The sequence below is a fragment of the Eurosta solidaginis genome, chromosome 5 (genome assembly GCF_040869045.1).
Source record: "Eurosta solidaginis isolate ZX-2024a chromosome 5, ASM4086904v1, whole genome shotgun sequence".
NCBI classification, from domain to species: Eukaryota; Metazoa; Arthropoda; class Insecta; order Diptera; family Tephritidae; genus Eurosta; species Eurosta solidaginis.
Genome location: NC_090323.1, coordinates 25386055 through 25401523, shown reverse-complemented (window position 1 = coordinate 25401523; position 15469 = coordinate 25386055). Strand labels below are relative to the sequence as shown.

Sequence of the window (15469 nt, the reverse complement as noted above, 5' to 3'; positions counted from 1 at the left end):
TTATTCGAAACGTTTCGATTATTAAAAATAAAGATCTTATAAAACAAGATTTCTTTTAGCCATCATCACAGTGCCATGACCAAACAAAATTGAAAAACAATAAATCTCCCGGTACCGACGACCTTCCGGCAGAACTTCTCAAGTATGGCACGGACGTCACTGCCCGTGCCCTGTATCCTATTATACAGTCAGCGTGGACAGGCTCCCCAATTCCTGGTGAATGGAAAGAAGGGATTATAATCACTACCCCAAAAAAAGGCGATCTCAGCCAATGCAGAAACTGGCGCGGCATTACATTGCTTAACACAATCCATAAGGTTCTAACATTCATCATACTGGCAAGAATATCGTCCACGCTCAACGCACAATTGCATAAAGAACAGAACGGCTTTATACCAAATCTATCTTGCGTGGACCACATCAATACCCTACGAATAATCATAGAACAGTCTAATGAATGGAGATCGCCACTATATCTTATCTTCGTTGACTTTGAACGTGCGTTTGACACAATCGTCCGTGACGCGATATGGAGTGCGCTGCAAAACGGCAGCGTCCCAGAGAAAGTCATCGACATGATTAAGGCCTTTTACAAAGATGCAATGATCAGCGTACGCTTCAAAAGAAAAAACAGCAACAAATTTAGCATAAACAAAGGCGTACGACAAGGGTGCGTCCTATCAGCGCTGCTTTTCATAGTAGTGCTGGACGATGTCCTGAAGTGCACAATCCCAGAAGCCCCAGATGGGTTACAGTGGAGGCTGAATCTGAAACTAAGCGATTTAGACTACGCTGATGATATCGTCTTCACTACTCACATACTAGCTGCTGTTGCCACAAAACTCCAGAGACTCGAAATCAACGCTCGCGCAGTCGGTTTGAAAATTAACTACGCAAAAACTAAGCTAATGAGACTGCAAACAACGAACACATCTCCTCTCCAGCTTGTATCAAATGGCAGCACTACCGTCATTGAGGATGTAGAAGAATTCTTACTAAAGATGGCGGTGCAGAATCGGATGTATCTGCAAGGATCTGTAAGGCACGAACTGCATTACAGAAGTTAGGTCAATTATGGCGCTCTCGAATACTGTCTGATGAATACAAAACTGAGGATTTTTAACACCAGCGTGAAATCAGTTCTTTTATATGGATCCGAAACCTGGCTTGTCTCTGACCGCATTAACCGACGACTGCAAATGTTTATAAACAAGTGTCTGAGAATAGTCTACCGTATCTTCTGGCCAAGAACAATCAGCAACGCCGATCTACTGTCACTCACAAACAACCCCCAATCTACACTGAAATTAAAAAACGTAAGTGGGGTTAGATCGGTCACACTCTCCGCAGAGAAGATGACAACGTTGCCAAAATGGCCTTCCAATGGAACCCACAAGGAAGCCGGCGGAGGGAACGTCCACGACAAACTTGGATGCATACTATTTTCAATGAGAGCTCTTCCACCGCCACCTGGAATGAAATAAGACGTTTAGCGACTGATAGAAATCGTTGGAGAGCGTTTGTCTCCGCTCTATGCTCCGACTAGGAGCGATAGGTTGTGCTTCTGAATGGCTATGGTATTATTTTTAACTTTTGCGATTGTCAACTAGATGTTCAATTCTATCTAGGAATGTAATATATACAGTGCCATGAGCCCAACCCTAGACGCATGGTTTACACGGGTAAATATTGATATATGGGATCGTATAGCCTCAATCTCGAATTTTTGTATTAAAAGCCTCCAAGATACTCATCCGGGACTTCACAACATACTTCCCAATTCAGTTATCCTTGCACCTTTACAGTAATGAAAATTCAACCTTTAAGTTGTAAGACTTCGTTAGTCATTATTATGACGCTATTTCTGTGTCTCGACAGAAGTTATAAGCTGAGGTGCCTCGGAAAAAGGACCGAAGACAAGAAAGGTTGATCAGAAAGGAAGGTGAGCTTACTCGAAATCGGTGGGTCTACTTTGTACTTCAGTGTTAGCTGAGGTCACCCTTTTAATTTCGTAAATAGCTCTATGCTCAACACAGGTTTACGACTAGGAATTTATTTTTCGGAAGATTGTGAAGTTGGGTCAAATAGCGCAGATTTGAAGTGTTACAAACGCATTCAACTTCAGCCATCGTAGGAGTTCGGGTTCAAATCCCACTCCCGGGAGAAAGGGCTTTGAAGAGATTTACAAGGTATAATCAAAACAGATGTCGCCTTGTTCGTCCTGATGTCACGTTGTTTAAATTTTTCCCAATTTATTAAATAAATTATAAATAAAAAAAAATTTCTACAAATAAATGTTTTCATAGATTTAAAAAAGTAATGAGGGAAGTCCCCTCTTAATTCATACATTTTGATTTTTCTCTACTTTTCTTTCAATAATTTGTATTCCGCTTCAAATATACCTCAAAACCCACCTTGTGCTGGTAAAGCTAAGGCAGAGAAAGCAGATCAATACAATAATATTGAAATAATGTACTTTCACCTTGGAATGCTTAAAAAAATGTTCCAGTCGCTTCTTGAATATTGGCCACATTACAGTGATTTGTTCTATATAACTTCGCCATTAAAGGTTAAATGCTTTTGATAAGGGTCTTAGGTTCAGCATGTTATTTGTCATAAATCAAACATGTTCTTATGGCAAAAATTGTCCAGGGTCGTACTCTTCTTCAAAGTTTCCTTTTTTTTTTGGTTTTTTAAAGTTTTGATAAGTTTTCTTAAGACTCAGCTTCTATGTTTGATTGAGCAGAGCACAAAAACGACGACTAGTATATCGAATGCTGTGCTGAATATCACCCTATCTTGGCTGCCGTTTGGAAAACGTCCTCTCTCAGAAAACTTTCGAATAATACCCTATTTCAGAAATTGGTTTCAAAAATGCCCTTTTCCAAAATTCGGTTGAAGAACGCCCAAATTCAGAATTTTTTCATACACACCCAGCTAATGTAAAAATGCATTGAATATATGCTCAGATAAGGCATTTTTGAAATAAATTCTGAATTCATTATTCGATCGCGTGTTTGAAACGACAGCTGAGATGGAATGATATTCTGCTCGGCGGTCGATATGTGTTTAATTACGTATACGCAGTGGTGCCCCTCCAATGCTGCGGTCGTAGTTAAGCTTTCAAATTTGTTTTGTTTTAAAACATTTTTGTAGATTATTTTTTTTTTTAGAAATTTTAAGCTTTCATTTTATCAAATCAAGTGCGTTTAAAATATTTTTGCATTATTCGATATAAAACCACCCGAGTGACTTAGCAACCAATTAATTGTCTATGCCTTATTCCCCCAAACACTAAATATTTAATTATATTGATGCAAAATATATTTAATATTGTATTAACATGAATATAACTGTCAGTTAGGCCCTTATGTTTGACATTTGAGTGACAGCGTACCGAATTCATTTAAATCGAAATAGTCTGAAGTTTGGCTACACAAATTCTCCCACAAAATGCGTAAATGATTATTTAATGGTTTATTTATTTATAAGCAGTTAGCTGTGCGGGTAATTGACCTACATATGTATAGGTACAGTATTTGCTTAGAAACAATTAATAGCATAACACCTACTAATTTTCCTGTCACATAATAAGCGCCTCTTGAGAAGACGCTAAGAATGGTGTGAAACAGTAAACAAATAACAATTCGAAGGTAATTGACAATACTGAAAATAGAATAAAAGTAAACAAAATAAAACTAAGTAGAGCTGATATTTTAGATAGCTGGAAAGCAGAGGAAAGGTGAGACCTCCAAAGAGCTAAGGGAGGCAAGATGAGAAGAACTTGATCTAACATGTTGCTCCAAACTGGCGTCAGTAATCGCGAAATATGCATAGCTTGTAACTCAGGGTTAAGTGCCAATCGATGATGGTAAAGGCGTTCAAAGGAGTAACACTGACCTCTCCATATTTTCGCCTCGCGAAGCCTGGCATTGTCTCCGAGCAAATAATCGGCTATCTTATTTACAACATGGACACGGCAAATGTCGACCATATTGGATATGTCCTACTTGCAATGTGTCCCCACATGACATCAACAATCTCTTCATTTGTAATGTGGAACCAACACCTCTAACACGCCTTTCACTATGGTCCACCACTGTTGAATCAGCAAGTTTCCTTGGACTCCCGTTAGAGGATATTGACGGAAATTTGTAATCGGTCGCGCCTATTGGATGGGGCGAAGCACTGCTTCAACAAAAACAACAACATGTCCAGAGGAGTTTGAGAACGGTTAAGATTTACAATTTATCTTTTTTCGAATCGAATACTTCTTCGGATCCGCGGGCTTTGACAAAACCGGGTTCTTTTTTGAAATCGATTTTTTTCCTAATCCGAATATTTTTTTAGAGCGGGGTATTTTTTTCGATCCGGACACTTTTATAGAACCGGGTACAGAACATCTACAGGACTATATGTAATATTTGTTCCAAATATGGCCATAAATACGATTTTTTAAAATATTTCGATCCGTGCGCCACCTATCGGAGTTATAATTGCATTGTCGTCGGGATCTGAACTATATTCCAAGCTTCAAGCTTGTAGCTTATCGGGAAGTTACTTAAATTTTAATTACAAAATTCGTAGAAGGGCGGACCGGCCGCTCGCTCGCTGCATTGGGTCAAGCTAAATAAAATTGTTCAAAAACGAGTTTCAATTACGGATTTGGGTACTTTTCAGAACCGAGAACTTATTAAGAGCTGGATACTTTTTCATAAACGGGAACATTTTCAAAACCGGGTACTATCTCGAAACCGGGTACATCATTAGAACTCTTTACCTTTTCGTATCAGGGTACTTTTTAACGGGGTACTTTTTAAGAAGTGCATACTCTTTTTGAGCCATTTAAGCCCCTCGCCCAACTAACTCACTTAAAGCGGTGGGATGTACTAACAGGAATAGACCAATAGATAGTTTGACAGAGAGAGATGCACAGCCGGGGCAAAAATGGAACACAGTCTCGCAAAGCATCAGTTTCGCACCACAGGTTAAATAGCTACCCCGGAACTGGTATTGATCTACAGAGCAGGACAGTTGGTAGCCATACTTGTACCAAAAGAACTTAAGGCTGGCCTATATGAATTCAAATTATTTATTCAAAGAGAGTGGCTTTTGAAGGACTAACTACTATTGAACCAGTTAATAACGCCTTCAAATGGTCTACAAAGAGGACAATACGACGTTTTCAAATGGGGTGGTCTTAAGTCCACGGACACACGGTTGCTGCGATGGCAACAGTTATGGTGCATTAGGCACCATAATCTGTACAGGATATGCCATTTTAATAAAAATGTACTGTGAAAACACTTACGGCATGCGCTATTTAAAATGAGGCTTTCATATTTTAAACTCGCATTTTCCTATTTCCAACTGACTATACTCAACCTTGTCTATAATTATTGTCAATTACAAATTTCATTTTCAATTGATTCTTATCATATCAAATTGACGTTTTCACATTAACTGTTCGCATCTACAACTCACGATTCTCAATTAAAATTGACGCATTCGATACAACTTTTCTCATTTTCTTATGACGGGTTTCCATTTAAAATTTACTGATCTCATATACAACTGACTATTCTCAATAACAAATGACACTTTCTAGTGTTTGTTTCATGCATTCTCATTTATGATTGACCACTTTCATGTTAAAGTGAAGCTGTCACAAAAACCACTAACTTCTCATTGACAGCTTTTTTCTCAATTTTAATTGACGTTTTCGAATTTGCTTGACGCTTACTCATTTACACTTGACGCTTTCATATTTCAAATCGGCCATTCTCATTTATTACTAACTACTCTCATTTAACGCTTTCCCATTCAAAAGTCACTTTTCTAATATCGAAGCAAGGCATTCCGTTTCCATATCATGCTTTCTCATTTACAACTGAAAATGACGTAGTTTCATATTTTTCTGTTTCAATAAATTTACACGCAAACCTTGTAAACAAAAGTTTTAACTTGAATTTCATTAATCAACAATTTAATAATGAATTTCAAATGATCTCAAACTTTATCTGGCTCAAATAGTTTGTGCTTTCAAATGCTTTCTTTAAAAATAGTTCGACAAAGGTAAAATGTTTTAATTATGCAAAAATTCTAATAAACCAACAAGAAAACTTAGCAAGGCTAAGTTAAATAAAAAGAAGTTCTTCGAAAACGATTAAAACAAGATGTGAAAACAAGCGCAAACAAAATAAGAAGAAAAATTTGTATTTAAAAGTAGGAATGTGCCATAGAGGTGTAAAGTGAAAGAGATAGAGGAGCATCAAAGCACAGTTGTGACATGGATTAAGTGAAATATCGAGCGACACAAAAGCAAAAGTTCATTTGAAAGCAAATAAAGTATTTACTAAAGTTCAAAATGCAGCAAAGCTTACAAAAAGGTCAAGTTAAAGCATTGCATGCTAAAACCAGTTTCAGGGGGGCTAATTACAAAATTTTAGTTTGAAGTTGAAACTAATATTGATTTTTGGAAATGTATAGAGCATGTGAAATTGAGCATCTGTCATGTTGCTAATGAGTTTTTTAAATTTTTTTTTTTTTTTTTTAATTTTGAAGTGAAATTTAAAGTTGATGATTGATTAAAGTTGATGTTGTTGTTACAGTAGCGATAAAAAATATTTTCGACGATTTTTGGGAGTGTTATCAATATTCATGGTTCCTTTGCCGGATATACATAGATCCGAAACGTTTCGGTAACAAGCGCCGTTGAGGCACAAGCTCAACTATCTCGGGAAGGATTTAATGTGATCACGTTGATTATTCTAGGTAACGCCGGAAATTCACTGTAATGGTACGAAAATAACACAGAAACAGCTCCGAAATGATTTTGAAATAAACCGGGGAGCAATTTCGAAAAAGGTTCGCTGAAAATCTAAAAAAGCACAAAGGCATTAGCCAAAAAATACTGGATAACCGAATTCGTGTAAAAACAAAAACCACAGTGCCTTCCTCTTAGGTGAATGAGGTGACTTCCTGCTGCTGTGAGGTCTGGAAACGGACTCCCTTTCGGTCGAGGGGGTTGCTTACCATGTTCGCTATGTCCAACAGGTCTTCCCCACTGTCCATTGTGAAAGCCTACTTTTGCCCACATTTCTTCTGAGTAAGAGGCACCAATGGGAGGCATCTTTTACTCCAAGTAAAATGAAATATAGCTAAAAAAAACTAAACAGCACGCCGCAGTACAGAGGCTCATGTCTTCGCTATTAAGTACAACTCGTTTTTTAGCGAGTTATCGAACCACTGCCACGATTCCCAATTGCTAAGGCAGGGAAACCTCCTCTACTACCCTGTTCGAATTGCAGACCCAATATATTGATGTTTGAGAGAGATGAAACGCGAGCATTCCGCAGAGGTAATATGGACTCTTTACCAAGTCGCTATTGGCATAAGGTCCTCTTACTACCCGTGCGGAACCATCGATCTACATATTAAAATATTATAAAAATTATATTCCTCTTAACTGCTTGCTTAGTTTGCTTAATATGAAATAAAATGAAAATTATTTCTTATCAAATTTGTCTTTTGGACTGCTTGTTTAAATTTATCCTCTTTTGAAATTAAAAATGAGTTATGAATCAATTTTTTAAGTCAAAATAAACTTTCACATACTTTCCATATAACTTTTGCTGGAGGCATCAAATTCAGAAAAATCACTAAATTAAGTCGGCGAAAGAAAAAATCAAGCTGTAATTGAAGAACTGAAACGCGTATTTTTCTCAAACGAAGTTTTATGCTTAGCGCTTTTTTTTAGTTTTTTGTTTTTCATAAGATATTCTTAAGATTTTTTCGCATTTTTGTGAAACCACGCGGGAAGTCGCGCCATTGTTGCGAGGCAACAGTAATTAGTTGATTTAAATTTTTTTTTCTTATTTAATATAACTTTAACAAGAATTTCTGTAAAACACCAGTGGGAATTTTATATTACGCATTGGGGGCAGGAGGGAGAATGAGCGATGAGTTTACAATTTAAAACAAAAAAAGCAGTGCATAAGTATGTATTGGTAAGAACAGTAAGAAGAAACGAGTTCTTAATATAGTTAGACAAAAGTGGAAGGAAAAGGAAAGCAAGAATTAAGCAATACCCAGATATTGGGTTGTGGAGGTGCATTCGTTTTTTTTTTCTGGGTGCTGCATTTAAGTCAAGAAGGCAGCTGTTTTTAATGAATACTCAATTAAGGCAGCGTAAATACCGACTTGCGTGTATTTAGTGACCGAATTTATGTTTAGTTGGTTGATAAAAACTTTTCGTTTAATTATCTAATAACAGAAGTGAAAAATGACTGAAAAGGGGCGAAAATGAAGGAAAAGCAACAATTCTTCCCATATTTATGATGAATTTTTTTCTTTTACCCAAACAATGCTTATTCGCTTAGGTAAAAGGATGTGGAAAACAAAAACAACAAAACAATAGCACCAGAGTGAAAAAGCTTCGTTGTTTACAACTTTGCTTTTTTTTTTTTTTGTCTTAACTATGGTTAAAAGGAGATTTGCAAATTCCAGAAGCTCATTTAAACTTGCGATAGCGGAAAAATTCCATGATTCTATGGTGATGTTAGAAAAATCATACTAGAAAGTACGAACCTCATTACCAGAAGAGCGCTGAGACTATTTAGAATAGCCCGTTGCAAGAGGCGACTAAAATACACTAATATTGTAAGCACAACCCTTTCGTGGTGATGACAGTGCAATTTATAACTTTCCCAATTCAGTTTTCAGCCTCACTTACTCGTGGCGAAATTGGTTTCTTTAGCAAGCTAAGCTCTGGCCACTCCAAGTTCCTCATGGCCAGAAGGTTTAATGTGGTCATATTAAAATGTTGCCAAGATAGTCGAGATTGTACCTTATTGTTGTTGCAGCAAAGTACCATCAATATCTATAATACTTCCCAAAACCTTCGGGGATTGTCTTTATCGCTACAACAGCAACAACAGCAAGAATTTGGGCTAATGTGTCAAAAGCCTCTCAACAAAATTTGCAACTTTTTCGTATTTATCTACACGGAAAAGGTCGTTCAATTCTTCGCAGCTCAGAGCTTTGCTCATTCCAAAAAATTAATTTTCGAAAAGAAACAAATATTTTTTACATAAAAAATGGATAACAGAGCGATACATTTTCGATAATAAATGGATATTTTTTTAAAATCGATAACAACTCGACAGTTTTTCGCATTGTTTCGGTTACAAGCAATGATCATCGATATTTGTTATCGACAACAAATTACGGCCGTGGGCCGACCCCACTTAGAAAACATTTTTCCTAAACAAGCAAAAAATTATAAAATTGTTGATGTTACTTTGCCTGAGAGTTGAACCAGGACCTTAGGTGTGGTGGCCGGAGCTTGTTAAGAACAATTAAGCTATTAAAAGTGAACAGTGATGGCTTCATGTGTCGACTGATCTCTCTACCAGCTTCAGAATTCTTACATTTTTTATGATCTAAATCTAAAATTAATAGTGAACAAAAGCTTAGACTCTCAAATTACACAGGCGCACAAATTAAGAAAAAAATTTAGACACTGGATCTAGTCCATACTTTCACAAAAGCTTTGAATTTGAGTATGAAATTGAACTTTTAATTTCGGTAGTGGCTTTCGTTATGTTGCTGCTTGGGGGAACGAACTATTTATTTTCGGTTGCATTCGCATCGTAGGTCCGACAGCGTAGGTCCGTAGCGAACTTTGTAGTTTACTTTCAGGCGGGCTTTCTGTTTAAGGTGTTGTAGTTGCCTAGCAAAAGAATTAAGCAAATTTTATATTTTTTAACCAAACGGTTTTCATTTATTCATATACCATATTTTCTCTTTCGAACACGCACCGTCTGTTGAGGCACCCTGCATGCACTTTTTGTATGATTAACATGCCTAAAAGTATGCCTTAAATTTGAAAATTAGTTCTGTTTGGAGAAACCATCACAAAACTGATTAACTTTACTATGAATAATAGCTCAAATTTGAAAAAGCGTCCCGCTTCAAGTGTAACAGCAATCGCGAGGAAAATAATTGCACTTGCAATTTCTCTTTTTATCTCTACTTTGTACTAAAAAGTAGCTTTTGTCATGAAAAGTGGTAGTATGTATAGTATAAAAGAATGAATTTTCCACTTTTTTGCCTACATATTTCGAAAACCAGAATCAATTTTCCGCTAAATTCGAGTTCATGAAATTAAAATCTTAAGAAAAGTATGAGCTCATTTCTGCATCTACAATTAATGGGTCTGTACTATCAAAAGCTACTATAAGCGCCTAAAAGTATGCACTGGTAAATAAGTTTGATCATAACGATGCAAGTGTTCAGTCGATTTGAACAAAATGAGGGACACATATCTTTTTCATGCAATTGAAGTTCCAGCCGACTGCTGATTTTTGTTTGGCTGGCAGCTGTTTGTGCGCCATCGCGTATGAGTAATGTAAAATAAGTTGTAGCTTAATAAAACTTTGTTTAAATTTTTCATAAAGCCCTATATTATATTTTATTCATACACAAAACCTGCGCCTTTTTCTTATTTAAACTAACTTTCTTTTTATTGGAAAATATGGTACTACCATTTCCGCCCAATGGCTTGTGATAGAACTTTTGAAAGAAGTATCGATACCTGTACTCATAAAAAATACTCGGATCAAAGTATTGATGCTAGTACTCATATTCAGTAAAAAGGATCGAGCATACTCGAAGGAAGTTAGTACTTCGGAAGCTTTATCAAAAGTGAAAAAACTTTTTTAAAATGAGATGTTTGTTTTAAATTTATTAGAAAACAAGTAAGGAAGTTAAAGTTTGGACGAAACCCTAAATACCTAATTGTGTGTTCTTACATATATTTTAGGGAAACGTCACGAACATTAAATGACTTAAACGATTTTTGATCGACTTATGGCATTTAAAAAAGCTTTTATAAGTCAGAAAAAAGTTTTTCTAAACGGAGTCGCCACTCGGCAGTCGTTTCGCTAGCACGAGCGTATTTCTCCCATCAAAGCTTACCAGTGAAAATTCCTTTGACTTGCATATGCCGTTAGGAATCGGCATGAAATATGCAGGCCTTGTCCCCTCTATTTGTAAGGAAAATAAAAAATATCACGACGCAAATTGGAAGAGAAGCTCGGTCTAGATCTCCGCTGAGGAAAATTGCGGCAAGTATTTTTTCCATGGCACTAAACGATTTTTTGAGAAATTAACTAAATAGAAGGCGATCATAAGGATTTTCCTTTTTTTACTTTTGTACTTTGTACTACGATGCCTCTACTGGAGGTATTCTTACGTAACAAACATATATAGTGTAACGAATTTTGGTGCAATTCCTCTTATTTGCAACCTTATTCTAACGTTCGAATCACTAAACTGTTGAATAAATAACTCCACTATTCAATAATGCAAAATGGTCTTTATTAAAGTACTTCACAATAACACTTATACTTCGCAACTGATAGCTTGCTTAAATCAAACTGATTGTCGTGCCTCAACTGTTGCTGCTTTTTATACTGTTTGGTTTCCTCGTTGACATAATTCTAAGCTCATCTATTTCTAGAATTTACTAGTTAGCTATTAGGTATAAAGTTGTCAGCTATAAATACAGATGCACGTTTTTATAGCTTCTCTCATAGCCCATGCGCGTGTATATGTGTGTGATACTTGCACAAATGATTGCATACTTTTGGGGTATCTCAGATATGTGCATGTGTTTGTGCGTTGCTCTCCGCTGCTTGTATGAACATATGTGTAGACATAATGATTAATTTGGTTATGTACATACAAGTCACTACTCAGTATCGGCTTAGAGATGATACTACCCCTTAGTGTTGCTAGTATTTGTCACAATATATTTGAAACTTCTTTAAGATAAAAATTGTAAGCCCCTTTTTTCAAAGTAGCTTTTGATTCTATATATAATACCAAGGACCAAATTTCCGTCAAATTGCAAAAAGATAGTTATCAATAGATTTTGATTTACAGATTGCAAAATTTTTGAATTTGCTTCTGCTTAATGAAAGCGGTGCCACAAATTGTAATAAACTAATATTGTACCTCGTAACTTTTTTTATACATTTGTCAAAAGTATCGATATTACTTACTCAGTACTCATATCGTTCTATCACTTCCAATGCCCTAAAATGAAAAAAAAAAAATTGAAACAAAAAATTTCAAGAAAACCACATAAGTTCCTACAACAGCAATCAATGTTAAATTTACGAACATGTCTATGGTCGACCGTGTTAACGTATACGTTTTTTTTTTTTTTGCGTTGACGATGTACTGTCTTACAAATGCGTAACGGAAGAGTAATTATTTAGTCATTTTTATAACTTAAGTGCGAAAAAGGTTTATGTACAAATAACAACAATACAAAAAAAAAAAAAAAATTTGTATGTAAAGGCATAATCAAGGGAATAACAATAAATGCAAAAAAAATTATATTAAGAGAAAACATGTAAGGAAGGTTAAGTTCGGGTGTAACCGAACATTACATACTCAGTTGAGAGCTATGGTGACTACAACATAAGGGAACATAACCATGTAGGAAAATGAACCGACCGAGAGAAACCCTGGAATGTGTTTGTATGACATGTGTATCAAATGAAACGCATTAAAGAGTATTTTATGAGGGAGTGGGCCATAGTTCCATAGGTGGACGCCGTTTCGAGATATCGCCACAAAGGCGGACCAGGGGTGACCCTAGAATTTGTTTGTACAATATGGGCTTCAAACAAATGGTGTTAATGAGTATTTTAAAAGGGAGTGGGCCTTAGTTCTATAGGTGGATGCTGTTTCGAAATATCGCCATAAAGGTGGACCAGGGGTGACTCTGTAATGTGTTTATACGATATGGGTATCAAATTAAAGGTATTAATGAGGGTTTTAAAACTGAGTGGTGGTTGTTGTATAGGTGGTAGCCTTTTCGAGATATCGCCACTAAGGTGGACCAGGGGTGACCCTAGAATTTGTTTGTACAATATGGGCATCAAACGAATGGTGTTAATGAGTATTTTAAAAGGGAGTGGGCCTTAGTTCTATAGGTGGATGCTGTTTCGAAATATCGCCATAAAGGTGGACCAGGGGTGACTCTGTAATGTGTTTATACGATATGGGTATCAAATTAAAGGTATTAATGAGGGTTTTAAAACTGAGTGGTGGTTGTTGTATAGGTGGTAGCCTTTTCGAGATATCGCCACTAAGGTGGACCAGGGGTGACCCTAGAATTTGTTTGTACAATATGGGCATCAAACGAATGGTGTTAATGAGTATTTTAAAAGGGAGTGGGCCTTAGTTCTATAGGTGGATGCTGTTTCGAAATATCGCCATAAAGGTGGACCAGGGGTGACTCTGTAATGTGTTTATACGATATGGGTATCAAATTAAAGGTATTAATGAGGGTTTTAAAACTGAGTGGTGGTTGTTGTATAGGTGGTAGCCTTTTCGAGATATCGCCACTAAGGTGGACCAGGGGTGACCCTAGAATTTGTTTGTACAATATGGGCATCAAACGAATGGTGTTAATGAGTATTTTAAAAGGGAGTGGGCCTTAGTTCTATAGGTGGATGCTGTTTCGAAATATCGACATAAAGGTGGACCAGGGGTGACTCTAGAATGTGTTTATACGATATGGATATCAAATTAAAGGTATTAATGAGGGTTTTAAAAGGGAGAGGTGGTTGTTGTATAGGTGGTCGCATTTTCGAGATATCGCCATAAAGGTGGACCAGGGGTGACCTTAGAATTTGTTTGTACAATATGGGTATCAAAAGAAAGTTGTTAATGAGTATTTTAAAAGGGAGTAATCCTTAGTTCCATAGGTGGAGTCCGTTTCGAGATATCGCCATAAAGGTGGAGCATGGGTGACCCTAGAATTTGTTTGTGCAATATGGGTATCAAACGAGAGGAGTTAATGAGTATTTTAAAAGGGAGTGGGCCTTAGTTCTATAGGTGGACGCCTTTTCGAGGTATCGCAATAAAGGTGGACCAGGGGTGACTCTAGACATTGTTTGTACGATATGGGTATCAAATGAAAGGTGTTAATGAGTATTTTTAAAAGGGAGTGGGCCTTCGTTCTATAGTTGTTCGCCTTTGTTTGTACGATATGGGTATCAAATGAAAGGTGTTAATGAGTGTTTTAAAAGGGAGTGGGGCTTAGTTCTATAGGTGGACACCTTTTCGAGATGTCGCCATAAAGGTGGACCAGGGGTGACTCTAGAATGAGTTTGTACGATATGGCTATCAAATTAAAGGTATTAATGATAGTTTTTAAAGGGAGTGGTGGTAGTTGTATATGTGAAGGCGTTTTCCAGATATCGACCAAAATGTGGACCAGGGTGACCCAGAACATCGTCTATTGGATACCGCTAATTTATTTATATATGTAATACCTGCCAAGATTTTAAGGGTTTTTTTTTCGCCCTGCAGAACTTTTTCATTTTCTTCTACTTAATATGGTAGGTGTCACAACCATTTTATAAAGTTTTTTCCTAAGGTCTATTTCGCGTCAATAAAACAATCCAATTACCTTACCATGTTTCATCCCTTTTTTTGTATTTGGTATAGAATTATGGCATTTTTTCATTTTTCGTAATTTTCGATATCGAAAAAGTGGGCGTGGTCATAGTCGGATTTCGGCCATTTTTCATACCAAGATAAAGTGAGTTCAAGTAAGCACGTGAACTAAGTTCATTAAAGATATGTCGATTTTTGCTCAAGTTATCGTGTTAACGGCCATGCGGAATGACAGACGGACGACTGTGTATAAAAACTGGGCGTGGCATCAACCGATTTCGCCCATTTTTACAGAAAGTTAGCGTCATAAAATCTATGCCCCTACCAAATTTCAAAAGGATTGGTTAATTTTTGTTCGACTTATGGCGTTAAAAGTATCCTAGACAAATTAAATGAAAAAGGGCGGAGCCACACCCATTTTGAAAGTGGGCGTGGTCCTTCTCCGATTTAGCTAATTTTTATTAAGCGTATATATAGTAATAGGAGTAACGTTCCTGCCAAATTTCATCATGATATCTTCAACGACTGCCAATTACAGCTTGCAAAATTTTAAATTACCTTCTTTTAAAAGTGGGTGGTGCCACGCTCATTGTCCAAAATTTTACTAATTTCCTATTCTGCGTCATAAGTTCAACTCATCTACCAAGTTTCGTTGCTTTATCTGTCTTTTGTAATGAATTATCGCACTTTTTCGGTTTTTCGAAATTTTCGAAAGCGAAAAAGTGGGCGTGGTTATAGTCCGATATCGTTCATTTTAAATAGCGATCTGAGATGAGTACTCAGGAACCTACGTAGCAAATTTCATCAAGATACCTCAAAATTTACTCAAGTTATCGTGTTAACGGACGGACGGACGGACGGACGGACATGGCTCAATCAAATTTTTTTTCGATCCTGATTATTTTGATATATGGAAGTCTATATCTATCTCGATTCCTTTATATATGTACAACCAACCGTTATCCAATCAAACTTAATATACTCAGTG

General features: G+C 36.7%; 1 protein-coding gene across 1 annotated transcript in view; it reads right to left on the bottom strand.

The window, feature by feature from the left end:
- Positions 1-15469, bottom strand: part of cmpy (crimpy) — a 151625-nt gene that overhangs the window by 123156 nt on the left and 13000 nt on the right. The window contains exon 2 of the mRNA XM_067791520.1: positions 12069-12102. The gene's annotated coding sequence lies outside the window, so the exon portion shown is untranslated. The remainder of the gene's footprint in view (positions 1-12068; positions 12103-15469) is intronic.